Below are 20,958 nucleotides of genomic sequence, written 5' to 3'. Positions count from 1 at the left end.
TCTTGTAGATTTTCACTGACCAACATGTTTTCATTGATCTGGAGATTTCCCAGGCTTGGCACTAAATTGCCTGCACCCCAGCCAACTGCTCTATTCCATGCAAACCCAGACAGTTGGTTACCTTAGGAGAACATTTTAACTGCTATCGACCATTTTGAAAAGGATAACTAGCATAGTACCATTTTGAAAATGATAATACAATCTTCAGACATGAGAAGGAAGAGTCTAGAGGAGACGAGGTTTTTTGAATAGCATATGGTGAAAGGCTTCTTGTCAAGTAAATGGAAATTCTTCATCTCAAATATGAAGGCATATGATGTTCTTGATTAATGACTATCCTGTGTGCCCAATATGTTCCCTAGGTCTATTGTGCAGGCCAGATGCCAACCACTACTCATGTCCCTTCAAACAGTGAAAAACCAAAAAAAATTAAGCTAGAGCACTATATTTCTCCTCAGACTTAACTCAGTATTCAACTCTTGACCTAAACGTATCCCTGGACCTGGCATACTACTCAAGCATTATTTTCAAAGTATTTATTTAGTAAAGTATTCAGACATATTACTGCAGTAAGACTGGATTGGTACATAAAACATAACAGAGCCCATTGTTCTTCACAGAAGTTATACTGGTTCTTTTCACTCCTACCAATATTCCATGATCTGTACAAAAATATAGAATTCTTCAGAATATTGACTACACAGGGAGAAAATGTGCGTTCACTTAAGGTCAGAGTTCCAAGAAGGCAGTTAATTACTGTATAGTTGTGTTATATAAATCATGTTCTAAGGTGTTACATTAATAACATTTGATCTGAATATTTCTTGACTGATCAAACTTTCCTGGCTTATACCCTGAAACATTTCTGATGTGAATACTGACTCAATATATCATCAAGCCGGTTAAAATTACTCATGTCAACAGTGTTCCAAATGAATTACAAGGAAGGACCGATATACAATATTTACACCACTTGGGAGTATGAAATAATGAAAGGCTATTAAACAGGCTGGGTAAACATGACAATGTAAGTCTTGTGTGAAACAGCAAAACGCCCTTACCGACATTTTAAAAATTCATTTGGTTCTCCAGATATTTTAGTAACATTCATATGTTCAAATGCACAGATGTTTGGATTCACCATCTAGACAAAACATCCTAATGATTGCCTGAATTGATTAAATTTATTCAGTCTTACAGATGCCAAGCACTATGTGGGCAGTCTACATACTTGACAGTTTGTCTAATGATATCTTGAAAAAATAGAACTTTTCTGGTAGATTTTTTTCTCCCCTAAAAAAGCTGATGCTTTCAGTCTTGGGAAACTTCGGATGCCAAAAGTACTTTTCTTTTCTTCTTTTTTCTTTGAAAGACACGAATAAGAGGCTGATACAAAACAAGCCATATATCCCAGACTCTCTCTATATAGATTTGAGATCTTGGCATAATTTGATTTTGAAATACTCAGTAGTATAATTAAGATCAAGGATTTGGAATACATTTTCTGCTGTTCAATAAGCCATTTCTAGAGTACCGTTTTTCAGTCAGCGTTTAACACTGTAAGTTGTAAGCACCACACACTTGTTCCTAATTCTAACAATATTCATTGCAAAAATCTTTCAAATAAGTACAATTCCAGGACCACATTTCTCTTTACTCTTAGAGTACAGGCATTCCCAGCTACACATGCATTTCAGGAAATGATCAGGACTGGACTTTCTAGCTTGCCACGCTATTAGTGTTAGAAGAGAAGGGCAGGAACCAGTATTTTGTGGATACTTCAAATTACTGGATGGAGTAGTCTCAAATGCAATAAAAGAAATTATGTAATATTATATTATACCTACATTATAAATGTTGTGTTCTCATATTTTTCAGCAAAAAAGAACATCAAATATGCGGAAATAGATCGTAAGATACATGAAATCTCAATATCCTGTGTATCACTTTAACTGTATCATAACTAATGTTACGTAGACAAAGCACCTTTCCTGCAAAAAACACTGAGTTGCTAATCAAAATGCCTCCCATACAAGAACTTCAGACTTTAGAACTCGGTTAAGTGAAGAGAATTATGATTACTAATTCGCTCTACTCCCAACTGGCCCCTTCCATCTCCCTGTCTAAGTAACTCCCTTGTTACTGTTCATTTATAAAAATCACTACTTTTTCTGAGTTTTTGTGACCTTAGGAAGCTTGATCATTTCCTTAGCACACATTCTGGGAACAAAATTAACTATGCCTTTCCGTTAGTCAAACTTTGTCCTCTTCTTCTCTATCTGCTTAAAGCTCCAAGCTGCAAATGCAAAGACTATCTGCCTGGAAACACCATAATGGGAAAAGAAACATTTACTAAACATTTACTAAAAAAACTTCTTGATTCTTAACAACGTCTTCAGTTTTATACCTTTTATATTATCTCTCAGGCACCAAATCTATGCTACTGATGAAGAAAGAAAACTCTGTAAAGATGTATTTAGATACTTGTTATATTGTAAGTATTATATATATTATATACTATAAGTGCCAGAGCTGATATTCTAACTGACCTGATTTCTAGGTCTTCTTTCTTTCACAGTAATATACACCTTAAGAAGTGAAAAATTATAGATCACAAAATCCCTTAGTCCCTTCGATCAAGATGGAGGATTCCTGAAAATCTTGCCCAGCTTGCATGTTTTATGATCATATGAAACTACTATATACTATGGTTCCCACCCTTGGTCTCTTGCGAATAAGTGCTGTGGTCTTGACCAAGTCATTTCACCTTTCAAACTTAAGCATCTATAAAATTAAAATATTTAAGGTGAACTTTCAATATGAAACTCCCATGATTACATCTCTGATACAAGATTATTTTATCCTTATTCTGCTACTAATGTCAAAGTATTTTCCTGAAAATGTGTTGATTATATCCTTCTTCATTTTTTTTCTCATTTTGAACACAAGGGTTATAATAAATGACATTTACTCCTTGAGAGTCCTATTTATAATACAAAATATAAAATTTAAAGTCACTCGAACAAACGTCAATTTGGGTATATATGCGATATATACAAGGACTCAGAGGAAACTTCATTTAAATGTAGAGAACATTATGTTAATTATACTTCAACAAAGAATAATTTAAGGAGATATTAAGATAATAATTACATATCCACAAATGATGAAGATATTCATATGGAATTCAACATCTTGCAATAGTAATTGCATAATATAATTCATAGTTTTATAAAGGTACAGTATTTATGTAATATACCCACACAAAACAATTTCTGGCTAAGTAACTTTTGGGACCTTATGTGTTAAATCCACAAATTAAATCATATTACATGTCATACAAATAAAATTAATTCAACTATCAAAAAGAACGATCTCTCAACATTTGCTGCAACATGGACGGCACTGGAGGAGATAATGCTAAGTGAAATTAGTCAAACAGAGAAAGACAATTATCATACGGTTTCTCTCATCTATGGAACATAAGAACTAGGAAGATCGGTAGGAGAAGAAAGGGAAGAATGAAGGGGGTAATCAGAACGGGGAATGAAGCACGAGAGACTATGGACTCTGAGAAACAAACTGAGGGCTTCAGAGGGCTTCCTATGGGATAGGCTGGTGATGGGTAGTAAGGAGGGCACGTATTGCATGGTGCACTGGGTGTTATACACAAATAATGAATCATGGAACTTTACATCAAAAACCAGGGATGTACTGTATGGTGACTAACATAATATAATAAAAAATATTATAATAAAAAAACAAAATTAATTCAGTAATTGTCATATTTTCTACTTTTCTCTTAGAAGCAACCTAGAAAATTCTACTGGCCATGGCTAATGCACTAAGAACACAATGACAGTTGAGACATATTAAAAAACAAAATAACTTCTTAGGGTTTTAGTTAATTCCTAGAAGAGGGAAAAAAAAGCTGTATCAACATTCATGTTTTGAAATTACATTTTCAGAAATATGGAAATTTCTGAAATTGAATCTAATGAAATTTATGGGATTTCTCCTTGCATAAAATACTTATTTTAACATTTGTTAGATGAAGCAGAGACACAGCAAAAGGTAGGAACATAGAAGTAACTGGAAGTTTTTTGGCTGGTTGGAGGATTCATGACTGTTCGATTTATTATAGACAGATAGATAAACAGATGAACTTCTATGATGAGAATGTGTTATGTACCAAAGGTGAATCAATTCCCTATAACTGATTTTTCTTAAAAATGCTAACAAACCAAGTAGAAATTTGTATGTAATTATTTTTGTTTATCTTACAATATTAAGCTAGGTGAAAATTTCTGTTGAGAAACATGAGTAAATAGAATTTCTTTAAATAAGAAAAAAGGATTAAGCAAATGTGTATAACTACTGCAGATGAAAAAAATTAAAATATATAGTTTATATATTGACAACTCATTAACATGCATAACTTAAAAGTACTGGACAGTATAGTTGTTGAACAAGGATTTAACATGGTGTTGCCAGTTCTAGTCATAGTGTTTAACCTTTAAGTTAATTCACAATTAGTGAATGGAAAATGCATGCTCTTGTTGAAATAAGGCATTCTTTTCTATTTGTACGGTCCACTGGAAAGCAAGTAATAATGAAGCACCTTGGAGAGAAAGCTGAGGATTGAAAAAAAACAGAATTTGAGAACTAGATGTGTTCTGATCCTTCTTTAAAAAACATCCTTAAGGAAATAAGAAGGCATCTAGCCACCACTTTGATTAATTAAGCATGTGCTAATTAAAGTCATCCAAATAGCACCATACCCATGGTTTTACTATGGGCAGAGAATCTAAGTAAGACATTCTTGACTTATCACTATCATAATCAGCATCAATGTCACCACATTCTTCTTCTTCTTCCTCCTCCTCCTCCTCCTCATTAGCATTATTCTACTCTAAAACTCTAACTCAAGGATGGCAGTGTGAGGAGCAAACATAAGTTCATCTGAAGTGTGGAGGAACATAACATTGAAATACAACTTTAAACAAGACAGCATATGCTATTCACTGCTAAGAGATGGCAGCATCGTGCAGCACGCAGTAATCTCAGTGGCCATCACTCACCGGCCACAAAAATAGAGTAGAGCTTCTAAGGTGAAGAGATAGAAATATGAACAGCAGTTGCCCCTACAGACCACAGACACAGCTGCTACCCAGAAGACATACTACGAGTGAGCTCTCAATGTAAACTATTTAACGTTAAATCACACAGAGAGGAGCCACACTCTTCACGGTCTGAATGAAATTCTGTTAAAACCAGTGCAGTGCTCAAGACGAGGGACTATAATTTTATCCTCAAAATATAAATACGTTTCCAGTATGATTTAATATATATGAGTCAATATCTAGGAAAATTTCCCAGGTTATTCTAGTATTTTGAACCACTTCAAATCTGATCCAGGTTTTTAAATACTTAGATTTCATGCCGTCATTTATTTGGCAGGTGCCCAAAATACCTGTACCATTTGGTCTACTAAAGATAACATCAAATTCAGTATATAACTCTTAATGTTCTAATTAGTATGTCCTATTCGGTTATTTTATCAGCACTATTTCATTATTTATTGGGGGGGGACTTAGACCTCATTGTATCACGTACTATTTTAGGTACCATAGATACAATTTTGCACAAGACAAAGTACCTGCCCTAGGGAAACAATATTCTCAAGGCCAAAAAAGGCAATAAATAAGTAATAAATATTTAATTTATAAGAACAAATGGTATGAAAAAATACTGCATTGAAATAAAAAAATGCTTTAAAAGTATATTGGTCAAGGCAAATATTTCTGAGGAGATAGTATTTAGATAAACTCTAGAAGGATGGAAAGGAAGGCAGTCATGTAAAGAACTAAGGGGGCAAGTATTCTAGAGAATGGAACAGCCTTCAGGCAGAAGAGAACTCCCTTCACATATCCTAGAATGCAGCAGCAAGCCAACGTGACTGGAGAGATGGAACATGAGAGGGAGATCAGGGACCCATGCATGGCATGTTAGACTGGGAAACAGACTGGACATCATGCTAACTTCAGTAGGAAGCTGAGAAAGGAATTTAAGCATCATATTTTTCAAAGGTTAATTCCAACTTCTGGGTAGATACTAAAACTCAGGTTACGCCAGGGGAAAGAGGGATGATTGAAACAGGAAAATTGGTTGGAAGGATACTGCAAGAATTCAGGAAAGAAACAATATTGCATTAAACTAAAATCAGTAAAGATGGAAAACGGGGGCTGGGTAGAGGATGTTTTAGAAACAGGAACTACATATATGCTACATATAGATATAATATGGACCGTTATCCTAAAGGGGCTCAAAATAATGGCTTTGTACTGGTGTTTGGATACATGATTCCATTCATTATGATGGGGGAGAAACTAGTTTAGAGGAATTGAAGGGTTCTGGTTTGAAAATGCAAAATATGAAATGCCTATAAGACATCTGATGAAACAGGGCGCATGGGTGGCTCAGTTGGTTAAGCAGTGGACTCTTGATTTCAGGTCACATCATGATTTCAGGGTCTTGAGATCAAGCCCCATGTTGAGCTCCATGCTCAGCAGGAAGTCAGCTTGAGATTCTCTCTTTCCCTCTTTCTCTGTCCCTCCCTCCAGCACACTCTTTCTCTCTAAAATAAATGAATAGATCTTTTAAAAAAACAAAAAAAGACATCTGAGGAAATGGGAGTTGTATATACACATCTAAAAATCAGAAGAGGGGTCTAGTCTGGCCCTATAAAATCAGGAGTTGCAGGGAAGTAGATGGCAGTTAAAACCATGGGCAATGAAATAACCCAAGAAACAGTATAAATTGAGATAAAGGTGTAAAAGTGGCTAATGTCACATCCTTCAAGATTTTAACGTACCAAGAATGGGTAAAGGAAAACAAAGAAGGATACTAATGCAAGTGGCCAGCGAAAGCAAAAGGAGGATGTGACTCCATGGAAAAGGTTCAAGAAGAAAGAAGTGATTGTGTTGAAACCTGCTGGGAAATCTATGCAAATCTGATCAGGGCACACAGAATGATGCAGAATCCATTGTTGTCCCTAACAAGAAAAATTCCAAGGGATTGTTGGGTGAGGAATTCAGTTTGAGGTGGATGGAGGAGTTGATGGTAATGGCAAGAGACAGTAAATCTAGATTATACTTTAAAGACAAATAACAGGCAGATAACCAAGGAAGAGAAGATTGAGGAAATTGGGTCCATAACATCAGAGAGGAATTTTAACAGAAAGAAAATAGAACAGATTGGTATAGAAGCAAGTACATTTACAGTTACAGTGAACTCTGAGAATATGGCTGCCCAGTGACTTCCATTTCTCTGTGTGAGGAAAGGGTGCCCTGGAGAGAAAGAGATAGGAGGCTATGCAAAAGATTTTAAGAGAAAGGATAAAGTTTGTCATCTCACAGTATGGGAAAGAAAATGCTAGAAAAAGAGCATGATTGCAAAGAAGTGATTATTCATATAAGTTTAATGATCTATGAATTTAAAGGAAAGCAGTGTATCAGTCTCTATCTCTCTTTCTCTCTCTCTCCCACATCCCTCTCTCTCCCCTCAAACTTAGAGCTGCTTGTGTTTTAGGCATGAAGAACCTGGACTGGATTCAACAAAGGCAATTTACTTGTAACTTTGGCATTTCCCTCCACGGTTCCAAATACCTGTACAGCTGACTATTGAATAGTGTGGGGATTAGGGGCACCCACCTCCCACACAGTTGAACATCTGTGTATAACAGACTCCCTGAAAACTGAACTTATTAATAGCCTTCTGTTGACCTGATCAATAGCCTTATCAATAACATAAATACACACATTCTGTAGGTTATTTGTATTATATATTGTATTCTTACAATAATGTAAGCTCTTAAAGAAGATGTTCAAAAGAGAAAATACAATTAGAGTACTATCTTGTATTTATTGAAAAAATCTGTATATAGCTGGACCTGCATAATTCAAACTGGTGTTGTTCGAAGGTCAACTGTGTACTCTTATGCCCACCTGATATCCTTTATGGATTTGGTATTTTCTAATTTCTTCTGTGCCTTTTTTTAAACCTGTGTTCTTTGTTCCCATTAAACTCACTGTAGCTCAGTTTAAGTCAGTATAGGAATACATAAGGTACATGTTGTAATGTATATATAATAGAACCACATGTATTAGATTTTATCTCTGAAGCTAAACAAATGTGTGGGAACAGTGTGTGTATGTAAGCTATTATCCCTCCATCTACAGTCCTTCAATGGCTTCTGGCTGCCTTCAGGATGGAGTCCAAACAACACACCTTTTCATACAAGGCGTTCATGTTTTGCAGTGAGTGTCTCCGATCATCCTTCTAATGACAGGGAAAATAGGGATATTTGCAACATTTTTTAATTATATCTTAAGACAATCACTTCAAAAATTATTTTTCATTTAAATGTATATCTACCCAAGACAATCATAAATAACTGGAGTGTATACACACACATTTTCCAGTTAGCCTTAGTTCACAGATATTTCCCCATGCCATTGACCGTTCTTCTATACTGAATCTAATATCTGCTTAGAGTTAACTCCCATAAAATTATCATTAATTTCACAATACAGCAGGTTAGGGGCATATATATTGCTTGTAACTATTCACTTTTATAAATAATGCTGTGATTAAGTATCCTTTCACACATTTTTTTGACTCATCTCCATTTATTTCCTAGAAATGTATGACTTGGCCAAAAGATAAAAGGATCCTGAACACATTGACAAACTGCCATTTAAAAAAGTTATTCTAGGGGGCAACCCGGGGGCTTGGTTGGTTGAGCGTCTGACTCAGTTTTTGCTCTGGTCATGATCTCGGGGTGGTGAGTTCTAGCCCCGTGTCAAGCTCTGTGCTGGGTGTGGAGGAGTCTGCTTGATATTCTCTCTCTCACTCTCCCTCTGCCCCCTCCCCTCCCCCACCTCACGATCTCTCTCTCTCTCTCTTAAAAAAAAATAAACAAAATCTTTTAAAAAGTTACACTAGATAATACGCCATCATAAGTGTATGAAATGGTCTATTTCACCACATCATTGACATCTCATGTTATTTAAAAAATGTTACTCAATTCTTATGAAAAAATGATCAATACCACCCATATACTTCACTGATCTATCTTCCTGACTGAGGAGTATAGTATATTGAAAGTAGGCACCTGTAAAGTCTCTTTTATTGTTGTAGGATTAGAACACTCAATGTTTGATCTTGGAATAAACAAACAGCTTCCCTGAGTCTCAAGTCTGTATGTCTAACTGCCTGTGGTATACCTCCATCTGATGAGCCACAAATAAATCCCAAACTCAATATATCGTAAGTTAAACTGATGTAACCTAGGTTACTTGATTAGATACACACTCATCCCCAGAGTCACTGACATTTGAACACTTCAGAGTCATCTTCGGGTGTTCTTCCCATCTGAAACTCTATTTTCAGTAAGCCACAAAGTTACATAGAATATGCTTAAGTATTTATCCATTGTGTCTCCTGTAAAATGCCTTTAGTTCTAGTTTTCATTCTTTTATGATTCAATGACAGCAACTGTCTCCTAAATGGGGAGCCCACTGTGGACTTTTCTTTCTAACTATGCCACAGGCTACATTAGGGTTCCTTAATCAAAGAACTACAGATATCTTTGACCAGTTAACTCTTTTGCATGATTTGCCCTGTGCATTATAGGATGCTTAGTCTCTACCTGTGCCTTTGAGAACATCCCTAGTTGTGAAAACCATATCTATCTCTATATATTATCAAGTGAATCCTGGGAGGCAATATTGTCCCCACCCTCCCCTACCTCCTTGAGAATTACTGATGTACACTACCGCTTGCAATCCCTGGAGGTCTCGTTTCCTGAGGGCTGAAGTCCAAATTTCTGATGATATTCAGGTTGCTTAAAATCCGACCTCATTTTATCTTTTCCATCCTCATTATCCACTATAATCTCTTCCTCCCATATCTTTCTCCTCAAATTAAATAAAACATCTTGCTATGTCTGGAGCATACCATGTGTTCTTTTATGAATAGAACCTAGCCATTCTTCAAAATCTGTCTGATTCCTTTCCTGATTCAGGTATGCTTTAATAGCTCTTATACCAGTTGGTATTTGGTCCTATACTATTATTGATATGTTGGATACTCCAAGATCAAATTGTTTTCCATTGATTTTTGAGCATAGTGATCAGCCCATGGCAATCATTCAATAAATACTTAATGAATTCAAGTGTACTATTGATTGTTTTGGGTGCACACGCACTCATACCTCAGCACAGCTAAAGCAAAGTATGCTTTTTTAAAATGTGAATGGCTCTAAGTTCTGGTGTCATCTAACAGCACTTCCCTCCAAATACAAAGACAAAATTCCTTATGAACGTGAAAGTATTTTTATATGTCGCATATTATCTTTATTTTTCTGGTACAATCCTTACATTATGTTATATAAGAAAACTAATGATACAGAAAAATTTACTGCAAAATTTTCATTAACATAAATTATGTATAATACGAAGTCACTTTGTATATGTTATTTGATTATCTTTTTTTTTTTTTCAATTACCTCTGACTCTGGCTCTCTTGACTTTGAGTTTCCTTCTACATATCCTGGATAATCAAGAGTTGGAGAAAATTTCATTTTTGTTGGAGTACACATAAGCTGAGCACTTAGCTAGCTGATTTCTTCCTATTTAACTGCAAGAGACAATTTCAGAGGAAAGTAGGAAATGGATGTAGCCTTAGAAGCCCTGAAATATATTCCTACTGACTGTTCACAAAGAGTAGAGGAGATAATGATGAATTGCCTCTAAAGCTTATTGATGGCTTTCCTTGAAAAGGAGAGGAGATTGTTAGTACCAGTGGGTTGGAAAACATATATTAACTATGGTTTCGTGGAAAAAGCCATCAGCCATTATCTGAGTTTGTACAGAGGTCAACATTGTAACACAGGTGAGGTCATCTTTTAAACATTTTTTTTCCCTCACCCTCATACCATTATCGGTTAGCGTACATATTTTAAGGCAGTAGTTTAAAATACTCAATAAATATTAATAATTTATTAAAATTGCCTACATTAGAGAGGTGAGAAATGCTGTTATTTTCACAGGATCAATAGAGATATTCCAGAAGAAATTAAACGACTTAATCATTAGAGCAAAATCAGAAAGTAGGATTATGTTAGAATAGACAACCTTCAACAATGAGCTGCTCTCTAGAACTGGACTGGCCTTCAAGCACGCTGCAGCTGGTGTTAAACAGAAGATACACATCTACTGTCTAAATATAATGCAATATTAAATAACAATTTGGGGGGCAAGGATCATCTACTTTTTCCAGCAAAACCCACACTGAACTTTCTAAGATCAGAGTTTTCAATAAACACCCTGATATAACAGGACAACACTATGTTACCCACACCACTGGCTCTTCGATGCATTAACAATTGTGAAGTATTTAGGAGAGTAAAAAAAAAAAAAATACACAACTTAATTTCATTGCTTAAAATAACTCAGATGTAGAAATTTCAAAAAGTCTGTCTGGTAGAGTGGAAAAAGAAACATGTTTGAAGTCAAAGTCTGAGTTTTACCTCAGCTCCTGACTTGGCTACCCATTAACTCTGGCACTTTAAGTAGTCCTTTTAGGGAGATGATAGCATTATTCATCCCTACTTCTCTTGATTTTCCAATTCTGGGTTAAAAGAAGTTATATAAGCAGGAAAGAAAATTTGCACAAAATTGAGGAAATTTACACATTCTTCTAAATGTCAGAATCTATAGGAGATGGAGCTATTAAAATTTCCCCACCCTTCAACCCTAATGATTGTTTAGATGGTCCATAACATTCTTTAGAGAAGGAAAGAAAAAACTGAACTAGACAGCTTGAAAAAAATTGAATATATCTTAAAGTATGAATTTTCTGGAAAATATATTCACCTTTCACTGACAAAAAATATAAAAACCCAAAGCATAAAAATTTTGACATTTTTGACTGTGAAAGAACCATGGACACTCCTTAATCCAAAAAGTGTACTACGTTTGGAATTGCTTACAGGTAATGAAAAAAAAATGTAAATGATAGAAACAAAAATGATGACATCATTCAGGGTTTCACAACAGAAAAAAAAGGAATATTGAAAGAAGTCTGCCTCTATCAGTCAAATCACAATTTCTCATTCACTATAACTACAAGTATTAGTTCCTGAATGCAGCAGAATGGAAACAGAAGAGAGTGGCACCATGACAATGCAATGGGCAAAGAAAGGTAATACATTTAAATAAAATTGCATGCATGTGTCCATTTGCATTGTAATTGAAATGGTAATTTGAGGGCTAAGCACAAAATTATCTTAGGTATAGAATATACTGAGAAATGTATAATTCTGGTTTTAACTTGACAGACTTTTGAAATGTTTGATGTGCAAAGATGGGTACCTGAAATATAAAAGAAAAATGGAAGACAGAAGACATTGTCACTTCATATACCTTTGTAGTTATCTCCCCATTTTAACCTAATGTTAGAGTAAAATTGTTATGTCCATTATTTATTCTTTAGAATGTTTATCCTTTAAAAAAGCACAAAGGAATTACCTTTCTAATTCTCCAATTCTCTTCTGTTTTTCTTATATGTACTACAGAGTTAAGAATATCGTATCAGTTTAAAACAAAAGGAGTGTATTATCAATAAAATTCAAGTAAGGGTTGCTAAATATAGAAGAGTAATTGACAATCCTTATCCATAAAAGAAATGGAAGCTTTTCAGGTATTTAGTACTGTGAAAAGGGACCATACAAGATAAAGCACACATTTCAATAGTAATTTTATGGATAGCTTAACAAAACCCTTCATGCCATTTTCTACTTCCATTGACAAAGGAGGGAAAAAAAAAAAGATGGTGGTTAATATGTAATTGTATTTATATCTGGAAGTTCAAAAAGCAAAGTACATGACAGTACTCAAGAGCATCTTTATTCTCAAAATACACCATTTGGGTCATTTAATTGCACTAGACTGAGCCATCTATTAAATGAATTGCAAGCAGAACTTGGTGCAAGAGTCTTAGCATTCTTAACAGAGGAAAACAATGCAGGGCCTCTATTCTTTGGCCTCAACAAAAAAAATCCAGCTACCACTTAAGCCATCTCTGAGCTCTTTCCAGGGGCAGAATTATTTTGAATAACAGCCACCATGTATTACAGCACCCACCACATGCTAAGCATAGTATTCACCATTTCATGTACACTTTATCATGTTTAAGTGTCACGCAAGTGAGCTGAGGTTATCCACATATGAGAAGACTGAAGCTCCACGAGTTTTGGTAGATGGCACAAGGTCATATGACCCATTCAATTAAGCAGGGCCAGTAGGTTTAAGGGCTAAGTACGATTTTCTGGTTCCAAAAGCATACCTTTTCTCTAGCATTAATCCCTTAATTTGGTACACTTCAAAGACTGGTGCTCGATGAAAATTTAAGAGGTTCCTGTAATGAATAACAAACCACTTGACATTATATATCTTCGTTCCTAACAACTGAATGGGGATAATTTTTCTGCATTTCAACTGAAGTCACAGATCCTCAAAATTCTATGCAATGTGTAGATAAGCCGCCAAGAGCTGACTGGCTTTCATTTACGAGCACTTGGGTAACATAATGTGAACAAGATACCTAAACTCCTACTACCAACATAAGCCAGGGCAGTTTTACCAGAAATTACAAGAGTTGACAGAAGTTACAAGGATAGATACCTTAATTTCCTCTGCATGCTGTAAGGTACACACTCAATCATAAATCACTATATCCCTGAAGCAACATCTGGAAAATAAAATCACTGTACATTATTTTCCTCTACACAAAAATCTTCAGTGACTGTTACAAGAGGGTTCATAGACTAATACGGAATTTGCTTGCAAGCAGCTATACCCACACACACCACAAAATAAAGGTGAACACTTCCTTTCACTTATGACCTACTTCAATGACCACTTCTGATGCATATCTTGACCCACTCCCATTGTTATCTATGCCTCTAGTTACTGACATCAATTTCCAAGTACAACCCAGCTCTCATTCAGATTTATTACACTATTTCAATATTTTAATGCACATATTCAATATTTATCTTTACAAATTTTTTTTTTGAAAGAGAGATTGCACTCACATAAGCAGGGGAAGGACAGAGGGAGAGGGAGAGAGAGAATTCCAAGCAGTCTCCACGCTCAGCATGGAGCCTGATGTGGGGCTCGATCTCAGGACCTTGAGATCACAACCTAAGCCAAAATCAAGAATTGGACACTTTACCGACTTAGCCGCCCAAATGCCCCCCATCTTTACAAATTTTAAAAAAACTTTCTTTGGATTGTAATTTTTGTTTCCTGTGTTAGAAATGAATCTGTGAAATGACTTGTGTGATGTCCCAACTAGACTCAACACACAAGACCTGTCTCCCTAGATGCTACACTTAGAGAATATATTGAGACTTCTTTTTGTCTAGCCATATAATACCTCCTCCCATTTCTAAATATTACCAATTGACCACAAATTAGTGAAAGAACATTGCTGTATCTAATTAGTTTTAACAAAATGTGTCCCTTTTTCTTCTTTAAAAACTGAATGATCCAGGCAGTTAGTAAAAAATCAAGTTAAGTTAAACTAATTAAATTAACATTCCAGACAATTATGATTTGGGAGTCATAGAGGATGGAGGTGCATATATTCTTTTGTTCTACCAACATTTATTAATAACCTGTTATTTTTAACTGATATTATGTTGCTATGTATTTCAGTTAGGAATTTTTATGTTACAAGTGACTGAGATCTACCTACTTAAGTCAAACATATTGCCTTAATCAAAAATATAATTCATTAGATTAATTGAACAGGGCTCTTCTGACTTTAGGTATGACTCGATCAGAGCTCAAATGATACCAACATATATCTTTCAGTTTTGCATCTGTTACATGACAGACTGGTCATCTCTCCACCAAAATTACTTTTCCTTCTGAACATACAACTAAATTATATCACACAATCCACTTTGCATGTAATGTGACCATGGACTATATTCTAGCCAACAGAATGTGTGTGAAGATAACAACTTGCAAGCATGGCTCTTTAAAAACCTTTAAGTACTATCACCTTACCTCTTTCTGTCCCCATATGTAAGCTAGCTGTCAGCCTCAGAGTACAGATGTTGAATATGGGTGTTTTGCCAATCTAGATTCCTGGAGCCACACACTACTAATATCCCTACCAACTGGAATTTGTAAAAGTGAAAAATAAATTTCTATTATATTAACCCCTAGAGATTGAGTTTATCTGTTACAACAGGTAGCAGCGGCTTAATTAATCCACGTGGTGGTGCCTACATTCTTGGAATGCTATCCTCCCAGGACCACAAGATGTCTGTCAGTACTTCCTGTACACGTGTGTTTTCCATGAAAAATCTAACAAAATGGCTGCGTTTCACTATGATTGGACAAATTTAGATGGTATGTTCACTTCTGAATTAATCATTACTAATTAACTATGTTCATCTCTAGGCCACACCCATGTTGCTGAGGCAATCAACTTCTTTCAAGCACATATGTGTGTTGTTGAGGGATATAGCTAGGAGGGAACAGTTACACAAAAAAGATGGTGGTCGTATTGCCCAGCATGGTAGGAAATGGGATCCGGAAGGGCACAACTCATCAAATGCTACACGAGAGAGACAAAGATGAGGAACTATCAACTTTTGTTATCTTTAGTACACAACTCGTTTTTAGTTACAAATCTAGGCTGTATCCCCACTAGTTTCTAAAGAAATCTTATGGGGACGCCTGGGTGGCATAGCGGTTAAGCGTCTGCCTTCAGCTCAAGGCGTGATCCCGGCGTTATGGGATCGAGCCCCACATCAGGCTCCTCTGCTATGAGCCTGCTTCTTCCTCTCCCACTCCCCCTGCTTGTGTTCCCTCTCTCGCTGGCTGTCTCTATCTCTGTCAGATAAATAAATAAATAAATCTTTAAAAAATAAAAAATAAAGAAATCTTATGGCCCAGAGGAGTTGAAAAATAAGAGCAGTTCAAAATCCTACTCATAAACTTTGTGGCTTAACTGGTACATGTATTCACAAATTCTCTATTTGACCTAAGCTACGATGGGGTAAATATTTTTTTATTGCAAGCATGTGCTTGTGTTTTTGTACAATTATTTTCATCTTTTCAGTATGGGAAAGACTCAAAAAATCTTTTTAAAATTCTACCTTAAATCATATTTTGTTTTTTACTACGTGATGGAGTAGGAGTATCATGTAAAAGATCTTTTCCCCAGCTAGCCTCATGATTTGCCCCCTCGAATTTTCAGTTCCTTCTCAAGTATCACTGACTAGCAAGCACTGAAGACCTTCTGTAAAGAGCACCGCCCCCTAGGACTCTCCATCTCCCCAACACAGCACAGTGTTTCTTCAATGCGTATTTCATCATCGAACATAGCAGAACATATTAATGCATTGATTGGGTCTTCTCAGTAGAATCTAAGTTACACAAAAGGCAAGGACTTGTTTTGTTTACTGTTGTCTATCTGGCAGTACCGGGCATGGAACAGATGGTCAGTATCTTCAGAGGTGTAGCTGAGTTGATTCCTTCTTTACTTTTATCCTCTACACATACCTGTTTTCAAAGCTCCAAGTATTTTACTGTTACCATAGTGACAATACAATTGACTCAATTTACAAACAGTACTAATACCAGGTTTAATACATTTTTAAAAATGTGTCTAAGAATATTAGTTATCAGTTACGTAATAACTACTCCATAAATGTTTCTTCAAACTGTTCAGTTTACTGAAATATTTCATTTCTTAAATATCAACTTTTGTCTTTTATATATTTGGAGTTCTATAAACACATTATTAGAACTTCTTTACTATCTTGTTAGCTTACATTTAAAGAGTGTTTTTCTTGATAAACAAAATATACAATTTCCTTTTTTAATGTGATTAAAAGAAGGAAAGAAGTGAAAAGAAATAATCAGAAAAAAATGCACAGATACACATTTACTTTGGAAAGGAAAGTCAGTAGGGACCATGTTTGTTTTGGTCTTGATCAATGGTTCTCAACTGAGAGCAAATTTCCCCTCCCTCTAGGATACAGATGACAATATCTGGTAACAGTTGTGGTTGCTACAACTAAGGCCAGGTACCACTCTGTTACTGTATCTACTGGATAGGAGCTAAGGATGCTACTGACAGTTTCCACCTATAAATCATATAGTCAAAATGTAAATAGCTTGAGGTCAAGAAACCGGGGGTTGACTTTGGATAGATTTTTAAAATTAAGATAGATAAAGAGTCTGGGGATGAAGAAAATATATATATATGTGTATATACATATTATATACACATATATATATACACACACACACAACGGAATATTACTCAACTATCAAAAATATCTTGCAATTTGCAACCATGTAGATGGAACTAGAGGGTATTATGCTATGCAAAATAAATCAGTCAGAGAAAGACAATTATATGATTTCACTCATATGAGGAATTTAAGAAACAAAAAAAGAGGATCATAGGGGAAGGGAGGGAAAAATAAAATAAGATGAAATCAGAGAGGGAAACAAACCATGAGAGACTCTTAACTATAGGTAACAAACTAAGGGTTGTTGGGGGGGGGCAGGTGGGGGATGGAGTGACTGGGTGATGGACATTAAGGAGGGCACTTGATGTAATGAGCACTGGGTGTTATACACAACTGATGAATCACTAAACTCTATCTGTGAAACTAATAATACACTATATGTTAACTAAATTGAAATTAAAAAAAAAAAAAAAAGATAAAGACTCCGAGAACTGCTAAACCAAGCTGACCCCTACATGGATTTGGGGCCTGAATTCACAGGACATTTGTGGATCAAAACATTCAAGATAAAAAAAAAAGTTCTAAACTAGTTCTGGGATAGTCATACATGAAAATGGGAGAAATTATACCTGCTGTGATTTCTCAGCAGCAATCATAAAGGCAGGAAAACAGATTTGAAAATTGCTAAAATTTCGCTGAATTTAAAGTATTCACAAAATTTAAAAAGCACCTATTTAAAATACTGGGGGAAATATATTAACCTAGAATGTATATTATGATATCTTTTAAAAACGAGGGTAAAAAAATAAATTTTCAGGCAAGAAATGTGAGGATTTATTAGCAACTGAACCTTACTATAGAAACTCTTTTTATAAAAACGTCTGAGATATAAGAATTAATTGGTGAGCAGGATAGAGAGAAACACCAAGAGGATAAAAGTAAATTCACATAGAAAGATGAGTGCAATTGATGAAATGGAATTAATTTTTCATCGAAGTGCAAATATGATTATATTTCATTTAAATATCTGAGTTTATACATTTCTAGTAACTTGTCTAAAACATGGCACATAAAGAAAAAGAATGAAAACTTGTGGACCGAAAGAAATTTTTGTGAATACATTCATTTCAGACAAAATGTGTAGCAAGAAAAAAAATTACTAAATACAAAAGGTATTGATAATGAAAAAATGTTTAATGAACTAAAAAGATACTAGATAAATGCATGTAATACTATGTCTTCAACACATACATAAACCACAAAATGACACACTTTCAAGGAGAAATTGACAGATTTACCATTAGTTCAATAGATTGTAAAAAAGTGTCACTCAATAATTGATAGATCAGACGAAGAAGTCAGTGAGGCAGTAGATGATTTTCAACAGACTAAGCTTCCTTCATTGATCATGTACAGCATATCGGCCTCGACAACTGAAGAGTACATAGATTTTAGCAAGCACACCAGAATATTTACCAAAATAGTCCCCATGGTAGGCCACCAAGGAATTCCCAACCAATTTCCAAGAGATGGTATCATGTAGGTATGTTTCTAACTGCTCTTCTATTAAGTTAGAAATCAAAAATAACCAGAGGGACATGCATATAAAAATTTAAAAATATATTTTAAAGTAAGTCATAAGTCAGAATCATAATGTGGAAATTAAAATGGGAAATCTAATGCCTTGTGCTAACAAATATACTATAACTCCAAACACAGAGGTAGCTACTCAAGTACTTTTTTTTTTTTTAAGATTTTATTTATTTATTTATTTATTTATTTATTTGACAGAGAGAGGGTCAGGGAGAGAGAGAACACAAACAGGGGGAGTGGGAGAGGGAGAAGCAGGCTTCCCGCTGAGCAGGGAGCCCGATGGGGGATTGACATTTAACAACTGAGCCACCCAGGCTCCCCTCAAGTACTTCTTAAAGGAAAACTTAGACTTAATGCTTCTGTTAATAAATAAGATATCCTGAAAATGAATGACCTAATAATCTCTTAGGATATCAGAGAAAGGACACTACAAAAATCCCAAAGATACTAGGACAGTAATAAAGACCTAAAAAAAAAAAAAAAAAAAAAAAAAAAAATCAAGGGGATAATGAAAAGGGAATAAACTTGCATTTACATAGATATTAAGAAAATAGTTGTTTATGAATAACTATATGCCAATAAAAACTTAGACAAATGGGTGAATTCATAAACCATTTAACTCACCAGAACCCACCCAAGGAACAGTAAAAACCAACACAAAAAAAAAAACAAAACCAAAACAAAACCACAAAACCACAATTGCCCTGTAAAATTTAAGGCATAATTTAAAACGTTTCCAAGTGGCACATGGGTTAATAATCCTGAATTATCCAGCAAGGTTGAAAGTGTACATATCCTGTGACTAGAAATTCCATTTCTTTGCTTATGTCCTCAAGAATGCTTTTTGCATATATACACCAAATTCACAGCAGCAGCAAAAAAAATAAAAGTGTGAAAATATATTTGTGGACAGGCAAACAGATAAAAGCCTGTTGGAATCATAAAGTGGAGCCTTGAAAAAAAGTCAGTGAATCTCAGCTGCACACATCAACATGAATGATCACGTGCATATGCTGAAAAAATGTATCACATTTACTGACTAACAAATAAGCACTATTTTTATGGCCATATACACATGCACTAAAACCACAAGTAAAATTAAGAGAATTAAAATTATCACAAAATTTAGAGGCTCTCACAGGGGGCTCAGAATGGAATCGGAGAGCAAAGACTCCTTCAAGACAGAGAAAATGTGCTATTCCTTAAGCATCAGCATGGACACAGTGTGATTACTCTTATTTACAACTTCATAATTTGATGGCACACATGATGAGATATTTACTCTGCAGACTGAGTGGGAGAGGTCTGAACCAAGAGGTAGAGCACCAGTAGCAGCCAAGTAAGACACAGTAACAATGTCATTATTGACATAGTTACTTCACTGAACTTTTCTGTGCTACTCTCCGAAATATGAAGTTTTCACCTTCCGGTGAAATACAAAAGGGGGCATACAAAAGAATCACCATGTGGTATTTGGAATTTCTTAATTATTATAATTAATATTAATTTTTCTAATTACCTTATAAAGGAACTTGTTATTTCGAAGATGCAACCCACATACCAGCATACACTTAAGTTCCCAGATACAAAAACATAATTTTGTCTAAGATTTAATGAAATATTACCATAAGGTAGAAATAATTCTTCCTTTCAAAATGCTTCAACAAAATGACATTCTGACCAGTACGTGCTGAGAGGAGCAATGTCGGGAGAGGTCCGTCCAGAAGAGCGTTTAGCTTCCACCCCCAAGTATTTACCATCTACCTCCTATGTAACTAACCCCCAAATAAAACAAATTCTAAGGAAAAATACGGACTTTGCTCTCTATGCATAATATCAAAAACAGCATATTAAACTGCTCCACATCCCCACTCCTGAAGCCAGCATTAAGTAGAAATAGTAAATAGCTTTTAAAAGTGTAAAAGGGGAAATGAAAGCATCGGGCAACATCATGAACTGCTCTTTTTACCCCTCACACAGACTTACAGATTGCCTCCAAGAAAGCCTTCCCACAGAAA

The sequence above is a fragment of the Ursus maritimus genome, unplaced genomic scaffold (genome assembly GCF_017311325.1).
Source record: "Ursus maritimus isolate PB19 unplaced genomic scaffold, ASM1731132v1 scaffold_28, whole genome shotgun sequence".
Taxonomy (NCBI): Eukaryota; Metazoa; Chordata; class Mammalia; order Carnivora; family Ursidae; genus Ursus; species Ursus maritimus.
The sequence above is the reverse complement of the archived record's forward strand: the minus strand, read 5'-3'. Positions refer to the sequence as shown.